The 13,692-nt window shown below is 38.3% G+C and overlaps 1 pseudogene; it reads left to right on the top strand.

Moving 5' to 3' along the window:
* The first annotated feature begins 414 nt into the window (after nt 1-414).
* Nucleotides 415-858, top strand: LOC128568583 (succinate dehydrogenase [ubiquinone] cytochrome b small subunit, mitochondrial-like; annotated as a pseudogene).
* The last annotated feature ends 12,834 nt before the right edge of the window (nt 859-13,692 follow it).

Genomic DNA, 13,692 nt, shown 5'->3' on the forward strand with positions numbered 1-13,692 from the left:
ATTGCATGCTAAAAGCCATTCATTAAGGTTCACTTTCTATACAATTTTTAAAGATAATGTAAATCATTGCAAGTTCTTTAAAGAAATTAATTGGAGGAGTCATTTCAAAGATGGCAGGGTTTAGGCATGTGGCCTCATAGCACAATATGGTCACATGGTGGTGTCATTTAGGCGTCAGTAAATCCTTGCAACAGTTGCTTGGTCTGTATCTTCCAGCACATGCAACTGTACCCCAGCGCTCAACTTCTGCAAGTGGTTACCACAAACACACTATTTTAAAATTATTATTAGTGTAAAATGGGCATCCCTTAGGTATTAGCACTAGTGCCAGACCTGAGAAATACAACAGGAATCAGTTTTGAGAGTCTGTGAAATAGAAGACACAAGGTCATGAAAAAATGAAAGGAAAGCAATATGGCAGTTCCCTGGAGGCTGAGTGTCCTCTGCGGGGCCCAGTGGGGCTGAGCTCTGTTCCTTTCAACCCCAATGGTCTGACCTGCTCATGTCTCAGCATTTCTCCAGGAACAACCTACCCCAGGATGGGGTGGAGCACTGCACATACACCTGTCACCAGTCCATTATTCTGGCTCCAAGGGTGCATCTCCCCACTGGACTAGGGAGAGGGTTGTCAGTATTTTGCTCCTGGGCCTGCTTCCAGCTGTTTATTTGAATCCTTGTTCTGCGATGGAATACTCCCTGGCTACAGGTCTTATTCTCTATAGTCACAGGGAGTTGTTACTATGTTCATGGGAGACACTGCAGAAAGCTGCCAAGGCACTTGCAGCTTTAACGTTTGCCGGGCTTTGTTATTTCAACTATTATAATGTGGGCATGTGCAAAGTTATTGCCATGATGTAGACGCTCTGGCCACTTTGACTTAATACCTTGAAAATTGATTGTATACCTCTTTGCCTCTGCTTTGTCTTGCCATTCAATTCTTAAGAAGAAGGAAATAAATAAGTCCATTGGTGGACAAATCTCTTGTCGTAATCATGTGTTTATTTTCAAAATTTAATCTTTGAGGAAAAGCTTTGAGAGGTATTGTGTCCTAGAAATTGTAAGACTCAGTTCTGTCTTATGACAAGTTAATATTATGGTGAGTTAATGAAGTTGTCTCTCAATTTCTCACAAGACTCACAATAAAACTAAACATTATATACCTACATGAGCTTTTGCCTTTTAATGTATTGATCTCTGAAAGAGAATTCAGCATTATTACTATCTATATATGACCAAATGTGTAAATTTGTTCTAGAAATAATGGACAAAGAGAAGGACTATTAATTCATAAAGACTTGGCAGAAAATTAGATAGTGTTTAATTTTTAAAAACTTCCCTTTCTGTTCAGTTAATACCAGCCATCCTAGGGAAACTCTAAAATTAGGAAATACTGATATCTCTCGCACATTCTGAATTTCTAAATCCTAGGAAGAAGATTCTGGAAAGATGGCCAACTAGAGGCTGCCTCTCCAGAGGAAGAGAAGTTGTACTGAAGTGGACTTAGAGAAGCTGCCAGGAGTAACTGCCAACTGACCCACAGGGGCCAATCCATCAGGGTAACTGCAGACTTCTCTAATGAAACTTTTCAAGCCAGAAGACAATGGTCATCTACCATTAATCTGCTTAAACAGAACAATTTCCAACCCAGAATTCTATATCCAGCTAAGCTAAGCTTTAAAATTGACAGAGAAATCAAATCTTTTGCTGATATGCAAACATTGATGAAATTTGCCACAATAAAACCAGCTCTACAGGAAATACTTCAACCTGTTCTGTACACTGACCATCACAATGGACTGCCAGCAAAGTAAGCACTCAGAAATTAAAGGACAGAACCTAGCTTCCACAATGATGCAAAAGACAAAACTAAGCAACGGACTTTCACAATATAAGATGACTAGAATGCCACCACAGTTAGAAATTATCTCAATAAATGTTAATGGCTTGAATTCCCCACTGAAGAGACATAGATTGGCTGATTGGATTAAAAACACAAGCCATCCGTTTGCTATCTGCAGGAAACATACCTAGCCTCAAAAGACAAATTAAAACTCAGAGTTAAGGGTTGGAAGACAATTTTTCAGACAAATGGAATTCAGATAAAAGAGGGGTTGCAATCTTATTTTCACATACATGAATAAAGCAACTAAATTCAAAAAAGACAAAGATGGTCACTTTGTATTGGTCAAGGTAAAAATACAACAAGAAGACATTTCAATTCTAAATATTAATTCACCCAACTCAAATGCTCCTAAATTCTTGAAACAGATGTTAATTAGTCTAAACAATATAATATCCTATAACACCATAGTAAGAGAAGACTTTAATACTCCTCTTACAGAGCTGGACAGATCCTCTAAACAGAAATTACACAAAGATATCAGGGACTTAAATGAAACCCTAGAATAACTGTGCTTGATAGATGTATATAGAACACTCTATCCCAAAACTAAAGAATATACATTCTTCTCATTGGCCCACAGAACATTCTCCAAAATTGATAATATCCTAGGACACAAAAAAAACCTCAACAGAATAAAAAGAATTGAAATTTTACTTTGTATCTTCTCAAACCACAAGGCACTAAAGGTGGAACTCACCTCCAACAAAAACATCCAACCCCACACAAAGGCATGGAAATTAAACAATCCTGTGCTGAATAAGAGTTGAGTGCAGGATGAAATAAAGGAAAGCATTAACTTTCTTGAGCATTACAAAAATGAAGACACAAGCTACCAAAACCTGTGGAATACAGCAAACTCAGTCCTGAGAGGAAAATTTATCACTTTAGATGCCTACATTCAAAAAATAGAAAGAAAATGCATCAGAAACCTCACAAGCCATCTTATGGAATTGGAAAAAGAACAATCTAAGCCTAAACCCAGCAGAAGAAAAGAAATATCCAAAATTAAATCACAGATTAATGACATTGAAATCAAAAGAATCATTCGGAAAATTAATGAAATAAGGAGTTAGTTTTTTGAAAAAAATAAATAAATAAAATAGATAAACCTGTGGCCAGACTAACTAGAAATAGAAAAGTAAAATCTCCAGTAAACTCAATCAGAAATGATAAAGGGGAAATAACAACTGATGCCACACAGATACAAGAGATTATCTCTGAATACTACCAGAAACTCTATGCCCAGAAATTTGACAATGTGAAAGAAATGGATCAATATTTGGAATCACACCCTCTCCCTAGACTTAGGAAGAAACAGATCTCCTGAACACACCAATTTCAACCACTGAGATCAAAGAAACAATAAAAAAAATCTCCCCGCAAAAAATGCCCTGGTCCAGATGCCTTCACACCAGAATTCCATGAAACCTTCAAAGAAGAGCTTATTCCTGTACTGCAGAACTTATTCCAAAAAATTGAAGAGGTAGAAATCTTTCCAAGCATGTTCTATGAAGCAAAAATCGCCCTGATCTCAAAACCAGGAAAAGGCCCAACTAAAAAGGAGAACTTCAGACCAATTTCACTAATGAATATAGATGCAAAAATTCTCAACAAAATCCTAGCCAATAGATCACAGCTTATCCTCAAAAAAGGCATATATCGTGATCAAGTAGGTTTCATCCCAGGGATGCAAGGCTGGTTTAACATATGCAAGTCCATAAATGTAATTCACCATATCAATAGAAGCAAAAACAAAGACCATGTGATCCTCTTAATAGATGCAGAAAAAGCATTCAATAAAATCTAGCATCCTTTTCTAATTAGAACAGTGAAGAGTATAGGTATAGGTGACACATTTCTTAAACTGATCAAAGCTATCTATGACAAACCCACAGCTAATATTTTACTGAATGTAGTAAAACTGAAAGCTTTTCCTCTTAGAACTGGAACCAGACAAGGTTGTCCTCTGTTGCCATTACTATTCAATATAGTGCTGGAAGTTCTAGCCAATACAATTAGTCAAGACAAGGAAATAAAGGGTATCCAAATAGGAGCAGAAAAGGTCAAACTCTCCCTCTTTGCTGATAATATGATGTTATACTTAGAGAACCCAAAAAACTCAGCCACAAGACTCCTGGAAGTGATCAAAAATACAGTAATGTCTCAGGATATAAAATCAATGTCCACAAGTCAGTAGCCTTTGTATACGCCAATAACAGCCAAGATGAGAGGCTAATTAAGAACACAATTCCCTTCACCACAGCTTCAAAGAAAATAAAATACCTAGAAATATACCTAATAAAAGAGGTGAAGGACCTCTATAAAGAAAATTATGAAACCGTAAGAAAGGAAATAGCAGAGGATATCAACAAATGGAAGAACACACCATGATCATGACTGGGAAGAATCAACATTGTTAAAATGCCTATACTTCCCAAAGTAATCTACCGATCCATGCCATCCCTATTAGAATACCAACATCGTGGCTCAGTGCCTGTAGCACAGTGGTTACAGCGCCAGCCACATACACTGAGGCTGCCAGGTTTGAACTCAGCCTGGGCCAGCTAAACAACAATGACAACTGCAACAAAAATAAAAAATAATAATAATAATAAAATACCAACATCATACTTTCAAGACTTAGAAAAATTGATTCTTCGTTTTGTATGGAACCAGAAAAAAACCCATATACCTGAGGCAGTTCTTAGTAATAAAAACAAAGCCGGGGGCATCAGCATACCAGATTTCAGGCTGTACTACAAGGTCATAGTGGTCAAGACAACATGGTACTGGCACAAAAATAGAGACATAGACATTTGGAATTGAATAGAAAACCAGGAAATGAAACTAACATCTTACAACCACCTAATCTTCAATAAACCAAATAAAAACATACACTAGAGAAAGACTCCCTATTCAATAAATGAGGCTGGGAGAACTGGATATCCACATGTAAAAGAATGAAACCGGACCCACACGTTTCTCCACTCACAAAAATTGATTCAAGATGGATAAGGGACTTAAACTTAAGGCATGCAACAATAAAAATCCTCAAAGAAAGAATGGAAAAAACACTGGATGATAACAGCCTAGGGAAAGACTTTATGAAGAAGACTGATGTGGCAATTGCAACAACAACTAAAATTAAAAAATGGAACTTAATTACAATGAAAAGCTTCTGTACAGCTAAGGAGACAACAACCAAAGCAAATAGACAACCTACACACTGGGAAAGGATATTTGCATATTTTGAATCAGACAAAAGCTTAATAACTAGGATCTATAGAGAACTCAAATTAATCCACATGAAAAAAGCCAAGAATCCCGTATATCAATGGGCAAGAGAGATGTTGGCTAGAAAACATATGAAAAAATGCTCATCATCCCTAATTATTAGAGAAAAGCAAGTCAAAACCACCCTGAGATACCATCTAACCCCAGTGAGAATGGCCCACATCACAAAATCTCAAAACTGCAGATGCTGGCATGGATGTGGAGAGAAGAAAACACTTTTACACTGCTGGTGGGACTGCAAACTAGTACAAACATTTTGGAAAGAAGTATGGAGAAACCCCAAACCACTGAAGCTAGACCTCCCATTTGATCCTGGAATTCCATTACTGGGCATCTACCCAGAAGGAAAAAAAATCCTTTTATCATAAGGACACTTGCAGTAGACTGTTTATCACAGCTCAATTTTCGATCGCCAAAATGTGGAAACATCCTAAATGCCCACCACCCAGGAATGGGTTAACAAGCTGTGGTATATGTATACCATGGAATACTATTCAGCAATTAAAAAAGATGGAGACATCACATCCTTTGTATTAACCTGGATGGAAGTGGAACACATTATTCTTAGTAAAGTATCACAAGAATGCAGAAGCATGAATCCTATGTATTCAATTTTGATGTGGGGACAATTAATGACCTAGTAAATGGTGGGGGTGGGGAAAATGGAAAGCAGAGAGAGAGAGAGAAGGAGGGAGAGGGTGGGGGAAAGGAAGAGCAGAGAGAGGGAAGGAGGGGTGTGGAGTCTTTGTGTGTGACACACCTCTTGAGGGCAAGACACAATTGTAAGAGGGACTTTACCTAACAAACGCAATCAGTGTAACCTGGTTTCTTGTACCCTCAATGAATCCCCAACAATAAAAAAGAAAAAGGGAACCATGAATCCCTGAGAAAAGAAACAGCAGAAGACATTAACAAATGGAAGAACATACCATGCTCATGGCTGGGAAGAATCAATATCATTAAAATGTCCATACTACCCAAAGCAAATTACAGATTTAATGCAATCCCCATCAAAGTACCAATGTCATACTTTGCAGAACTTTAAAAAATAGTCCTTCATTTCATATGGAAGCAGAAAAAAACTTAATAGCCAATACATTCTTTAGAAATAAAAACAAATCTGGGGGGGGCGGAGCAAGATGGCAGCCGAGTAACAGCTTCCTTGCATCTGGGCACCGTGAGTCTGGGGAGATAGGACTCCAGGCATCTCTGGCTGCTGGGATCTGCCTATCATCACCCCTGAGAGGATACAGGGAGTCAGCGAGAGACTTCTGGACCCCCAGAGGAGGACTAAAACAGTGGAAAACCGGCAAGTGGTCGCGTGTGTTCAATCCGTCTAAACCTGCCCGCAACTGTAAGTTCAGTAGCAGCGAGACTGCAAACCAGAAAGGCCTTACCTGTGAACTGTTTTGGTGTCTTTGGACGTGGCACTCAGCTGAACTGCCTTGGGGAGAGCCTGAGTGGGAGTGTGGAGAACTTTGGCCTTTGTCTAGGGCCCCAGTCTGAGCCGCTGAGCCAGACAGAGCTAATACTGTTTGGCTCTGGGTCACAGGTGGCAGCCATTGTGAGCGATCTGCCCCGGCAAGCTCCGCCCTCAGGATCGCAGAGCTAGAGTTCGGTGGGAGCTGGTAACCCAGCGACCAAGTAGCCTAAGGGCGGGGTCTGAGCCGCCTTGCAGCCCTAACCCTCAGGGGCAGAGGGAGACCAGTTTTGGCACAAAGGGTAAGTGGATAGCCACTTCAGCAGTGATTCCAGCGACAAGCACTTCCCTGGGAAAGCTTCTGCTCAGCAAGTGAACAAGTTCAAAGAGCTTTTTAAGTGGGCTGAAGAGAGAGTTAGGGTGTCTACCTGCTGGGGCTTGAGAAACTAGCAGCCTCCAGTAATATCAGAACTGTGATTAACATCTCATACCCCAGAAGACCACGTGTTGCCCAGACAATATTCAATAACATATACATACTGCTTTGTTTTTGGTTGTGTTTTTTTTTTTTTTGGTTTCGTTGTTTTTTTTGTTTATTTTGATGTTGTAGATTGTTGTTTTGTTTTTTAAGTTCAACCTTTTCCATGCAGATCCTTTTTCTTTCTCAACTTTTCTAGTTTAATTATAATTTCCCATTGCGCCTATTTCAATAATTAGAACTTCATTTTTGTTAGGGTTTCTACCGCTATTATTTGGTTTTCCACCCAATTTTATCCCATAAAGTTTTCGGTTTGCTTGTTTTGGTTTGATTTATAGCATTTTTGTCTTTCCTCTCTACTTGGTGGAGGTGGGGTACTGTGTCTGATCAGGTTAGCAAAGAGCTGCTGACCTCAAAGGAACCACCCAACTGGGCACCCCCAGAAGGTGGTTTTTTTTTTAAGGTTGTATCAAAGTACCCTACTGTACACTTATATTGCTCTGTCTCCCTCTTTCTGTGCCTCTCTTCTTTTTGTCAATATTCCTTTTACCCACCCCCTCTCCTTTCTCTATTTTTCTTTTTTTTTCTTATCACTCAGTCCTCCTTTCTTTCATCCCTTTTTTGCTCTTCAACCTTCTCACCCTTCTGGTCCTGTAACCCTTAGTCCACAGGCATGAGAACTTAAAGAGCAAGAGGAAGTGAAAGAACAATTAGGGCAAGGAAACAGATAAAAGAAATCACTCATGAGGAAGAATCAGCAGAAAACTCCAGGCAACATGAAGAACCAGTCTAGAACAACCCCACCAAGGGACCATGAGGTAGCTACTGCAGAGGATTCCACCTATAAAGAAATGTTAGGAATGACAGAAAGGGAATTTAGAATACACATGTTGCAAACAATGAAAGAAATGATGGAAACAATGAAGATAACTGCTAATAAAGTGGAAAATAACCAAAAGAAAATTCAAAAACAGAATCAAATAAGAGATGAACGATATGAAGAATATAAAAAGGATATAGCAGAGCTGAAGGAACTGAAACAGTCAATTAGGGAACTTAAAGATGCAATGGAAAGTATCAGCAACAGGTTAGACCATGCAGAAGAAAGAATTTCAGAGGTAGAAGACAAAGTTTTTGAGATAACTCAGATAGTAAAAGAGGCAGAAAAGAAGAGAGAGAAAGCAGAACGTTCCCTGTCAGAATTATGGGACTTTATGAAGCGTTCCAACATATGACTTATAGGAATTCCAGAAGGGGAAGAAGAATGCCCCAGAGGAATGGAAGCCATACTAGAGAATATTATAAATGAAAATTTCCCAAATATCACCAAAGATTCTGACACACTGCTTTCAGAGGGCTATCGTACCCCAGGTCGCCTCAACTCTAACCGAGCTTCTCCAAGACACATTGTGATGAACCTGTCCAAAGTCAAGACAAAAGAAAAGATTCTGAAAGCTGCCAGGAGTAAGCGCCAGTTGACCTACAGGGGCAAATCCATCAGAGTGACCGCAGACTTACCTAATGAAACTTTCCAAGCAAGAAGACAATGGTCATCTACCTTTAATCTACTTAAACAGAACAATTTCCAGCCCAGAATTCTGTACCCTGCTAAGCTAAGCTTCAAAATTGATGGAGAAATCAAATCATTTATGGATATACAAACATTGAGGAAATTTGCCACAACAAGACCAGCCCTACAGGAAATACTTCAACCTGTTCTGCACACTGACCACCACAATGGATCAGCAGCAAAGTAAGAACTCAGAAATTAAAGGACAGAACCTAACCTCCACACTGATGCAAAAGATAAAACTAAGCAATGGACTCTCACAAAATAAGACAGATAGAATACTACCACACTTATCAATTATCTCAATAAATGTTAATGGCTTGAATTCCCCACTGAAGAGACATAGATTGGTTGACTGGATTAAAAAACACAAGCCATCCATTTGCTGTCTGCAAGAAACACACCTGGCTTCAAAAGACAAATTAAAGCTCCGAGTCAAGGGTTGGAAGACAATTTTTCAGGCAAATGGCATTCAGAAGAAAAGAGGAGTTGCAATCTTATTTTCAGATACATGTGGATTTAAAGCAACTAAAGTCAAAAAAGACAAAGATGGTCACTTTATATTGGTCAAGGGAAAAATACAACAAGAAGACATTTCAATTCTAAATATTTATGCACCCAATTTAAATGCTCCCAGATTCTTGAAACAGACCTTACTCAGTCTGAGCAATATGATATCTGATAATACCATAATAACAGGGGACCTTAACACTCCTCTTACAGAGCTGGACAGATCCTCTAAACAGAAATTAAACAAGGATATAAGAGACTTAAATGAGACCCTAGAACAACTGTGCTTGATAGACGCATATAGAACACTCCATCCCAAAGATAAAGAGTATACATTCTTCTCATCACCCCATGGAACATTCTCCAAAATGGATCATATCCTGGGACACAAAACAAATATCAACAGAATCAAAAGAATTGAAATTTTACCTTGTATCTTCTCAGACCATAAGGCATTAAAGGTGGAACTCAACTCTAACAAAAACGCTCGACCCCACCCAAAGGCATGGAAATTAAACAATCTTCTGTTGAATAACAGATGGGTGCAGGAAGAAATAAAACAGGAAATCATTAACTTCCTTGAGCATAACAACAATGAAGACACAAGCTACCAAAACCTCTGGGATACTGCAAAAGCAGTTTTGAGAGGAAAATTCATCGCTTTAGATGCCTACATTCGAAAAACAGAAAGAGAGCACATCAACAATCTCACAAGAGATCTTATGGAATTGGAAAAAGAAGAACAATCTAAGCCTAAACTCAGTAGAAGAAAAGAAATATCCAAAATCAAATCAGAGATCAATGAAATTGAAAACAAAAGAATCATTCAGAAAATTAATGAAACAAGGAGTTGGTTTTTTGAAAAAATAAATAAAATAGATAAACCATTGGCCAGACTAACGAGGAATAGAAAAGTAAAATCTCTAGTAACCTCAATCAGAAATGATAAAGGGGAAATAACAAATGATCCCACAGAGATACAAGAGATCATCTCTGAATACTACCAGAAACTCTATGCCAGAAATTTGACAATGTGAAAGAAATGGATCAATATTTGGAATCACACCCTCTCCCTAGACTCAGCCAGGAAGAAATAGAGCTCCTGAACAGACCAATTTCAAGCACTGAGATTAAAGAAACAATAAAAAATCTTCCAACCAAAAAATGCCCTGGTCCAGATGGCTTCACTCCAGAATTCTATCAAACCTTCAAGGAAGAGCTTATTCCTGTACTGCAGAAATTATTCCAAAAAATTGAGGAAGAAGGAATCTTTCCCAACACATTCTATGAAGCAAACATCACCCTGATACCAAAACCAGGAAAAGACCCAAACAAAAAGGAGAATTTCAAACCAATCTCACTCATGAACATAGATGCAAAAATTCTCAACAAAATCCTAGCCAATAGATTACAGCTTATCATCAAAAAAGTCATTCATCATGATCAAGTAGGCTTCATTGCAGGGATGCAAGGCTGGTTTAACATACGCAAGTCCATAAACATTATCCACCATATTAACAGAGGCAAAAATAAAGATCACATGATCCTCTCAATAGATGCAGAAAAAGCATTTGATAAAATCCAGCATCCTTTTCTAATTAGAACACTGAAGAGTATAGGTATAGGTGGCACATTTCTAAAACTGATTGAAGCTATCTATGACAAACCCACAGCCAGTATTTTACTGAATGGAGTAAAACTGAAAGCTTTTCCTCTTAGAACTGGAACCAGACAAGGTTGTCCTCTGTCACCTTTACTATTCAACATAGTGCTGGAAGTTCTAGCCAACACAATTAGGCAAGACAAGGAAATAAAGGGAATCCAAATGGGAGCAGAGGAGGTCAAACTCTCCCTCTTTGCTGACGACATGATCTTATACTTAGAGAACCCCAAAGACTCAACCACAAGACTCCTAGAAGTCATCAAAAGATACAGTAATGTTTCAGGATATAAAATCAATGTCCACAAGTCAGTAGCCTTTGTGTACACCAATAACAGTCAAGATGAGAAGCTAATTAAGGACACAACTCCCTTCACCATAGTATCAAAGAAAATGAAATACCTAGGAATATACCTAACGAAGGAGGTGAAGGACCTCTATAAAGAAAACTATGAAATCCTCAGAAAGGAAATAGCAGAGGATATTAACAAATGGAAGAACATACCATGCTCATGGATGGGAAGAATCAACATTGTTAAAATGTCTATACTTCCCAAAGCAATCTACCTATTCAATGCCATTCCTATCAAAATACCAACATCGTACTTTCAAGATTTGGAAAAAATGATTCTGCGTTTTGTATGGAACCGGAAAAAAACCCGTATAGCTAAGGCAGTTCTCTGTAACAAAAATAAAGCTGGGGGCATCAGCATACCAGATTTTAGTCTGTACTACAAAGCCATAGTGCTCAAGACAGCATGGTACTGGCACAAAAACAGAGACATAGACACTTGGAATTGAATTGAAAACCAAGAAATGAAACTAACATCTTACAACCACCTAATCTTTGATAAACCAAACAAGAACATACCTTGGGGGAAAGACTCCCTATTCAATAAATGGTGTTGGGAGAACTGGATGTCTATATGTAAAAGACTGAAACTGGACCCACACATTTCCCCACTCACAAAAATTGATTCAAGATGGATAAAGGACTTAAATTTAAGGCATAAAACAATAAAAATCCTCAAAGAAAGCATAGGAAAAACACTGGAAGATATTGGCCTGGGGAAAGACTTCATGAAGAAGACTGCCATGGCAATTGCAACAACAACAAAAAAAACAAATGGGACTTCATTAAACTGAAAAGCTTCTGTACAGCTAAGGAGACAATAACCAAAGCAAAGAGACAACCTACACAATGGGAAAGGATATTTGCATATTTTCAATCAGACAAAAGCTTGATAACTAGGATCTATAGAGAACTCAAATTAATCCACATGAAAAAAGCCAACAATCCCATATATCAATGGGCAAGAGACATGAATAGAACTTTCTCTAAAGACGATAGACGAATGGCTAACAAACACATGAAAAAATGTTCATCATCTCTATATATTAGAGAAATGCAAATCAAAACAACCCTGAGATATCATCTAACCCCAGTGAGAATGGCCCACATCACAAAATCTCAAAACTGCAGATGCTGGCGTGGATGTGGAGAGAAGGGAACACTTTTACACTGCTGGTGGGACTGCAAACTAGTACAACCTTTCTGGAAGGAAGTATGGAGAAACCTCAAAGCACTCAAGCTAGACCTCCCATTTGATCCTGCAATCCCATTACTGGGCATCTACCCAGAAGGAAAAAAATCCTTTTATCATAAGGACACTTGTACTAGACTGTTTATTGCAGCTCAATTTACAATCGCCAAAATGTGGAAACAGCCTAAATGCCCACCAACCCAGGAATGGATTAACAAGCTGTGGTATATGTATACCATGGAATACTATTCAGCCATTAAAAAAAATGGAGACTTTACATCCTTCGTATTAACCTGGATGGACGTGGAAGACATTATTCTTAGTAAAGCATCACAAGAATGGAGAAGCATGAATCCTATGTACTCAATTTTGATATAAGGACAATTAATGACAATTATGGTTATGGGGGGGGGACAGGAAGAGGGAAGGAGGGAGGAGGGTGGGGCCTTGGTGTGTGTCACACTTTATGGGGGCAAGACATGATTGCAAGAGGGACTTTACCTAACAATTGCAATCAGTGTAACCTGGCTTATTGTACCCTCAATGAATCCCCAACAATAAAAAAAAAAAAAAGTTTAAAAAAAAAAAGAAATAAAAACAAATCTGGAGGCAACACATTACCAGACTTCAGGTTATACTACAAGACCATAGTGATCAAAACAGCATGGTTCTGGTACAAAAATAGAGACAGAGATCTATAGAACAGAATAGAGAATCTAAAGGTGAACCCAGCCACATAACGCCATTTGATCTTTCATAAACCTAATAAAAGCATGTACTGGGGGTAAAAATTCCTATTTAACAAATGATGCTGGGAGAACTGGCTAGCCACATGTAGAAAACTGAAACTGGATCTGCACCTCTTGCCATTGACAGAAATTGATTCTCACTGGACAAAACATTTACATTTAAGACATGAAACAATAAAAATTCTAGAAGATAGTATGAGGAAATGCTTGAAAGTATTGGCCTGGGAAAAGATTTTATGAGGAAGACCCCCTTGGCAACTGCATTAACACCAAAAATAAATAAATGGGATTTTATCAAGCTAAAAAGCTTCTGCACAGCTAAGAGTACCAAAAACAAAGCAAACAGACAGCCTTCAGAATGGGAGAAGACCTTTACATGTTACAAGTTGAACAAAGACCTGATAACTAGAATCTACAAAGAAATCAAATTAATCAACAACAAAAGAGCAAAGAAACCCATTTATAAGTGAGCAAGAGATTTAAACAGAGACTTTCTGAAGATGACAGATGAATGGCCAACAAACACATGAAAAAATGCTCATCGCCTTTAATCATCAGAGAAGT

Source organism: Nycticebus coucang, chromosome 17 (genome assembly GCF_027406575.1).
Source record: "Nycticebus coucang isolate mNycCou1 chromosome 17, mNycCou1.pri, whole genome shotgun sequence".
Classification (NCBI taxonomy): domain Eukaryota; kingdom Metazoa; phylum Chordata; class Mammalia; order Primates; family Lorisidae; genus Nycticebus; species Nycticebus coucang.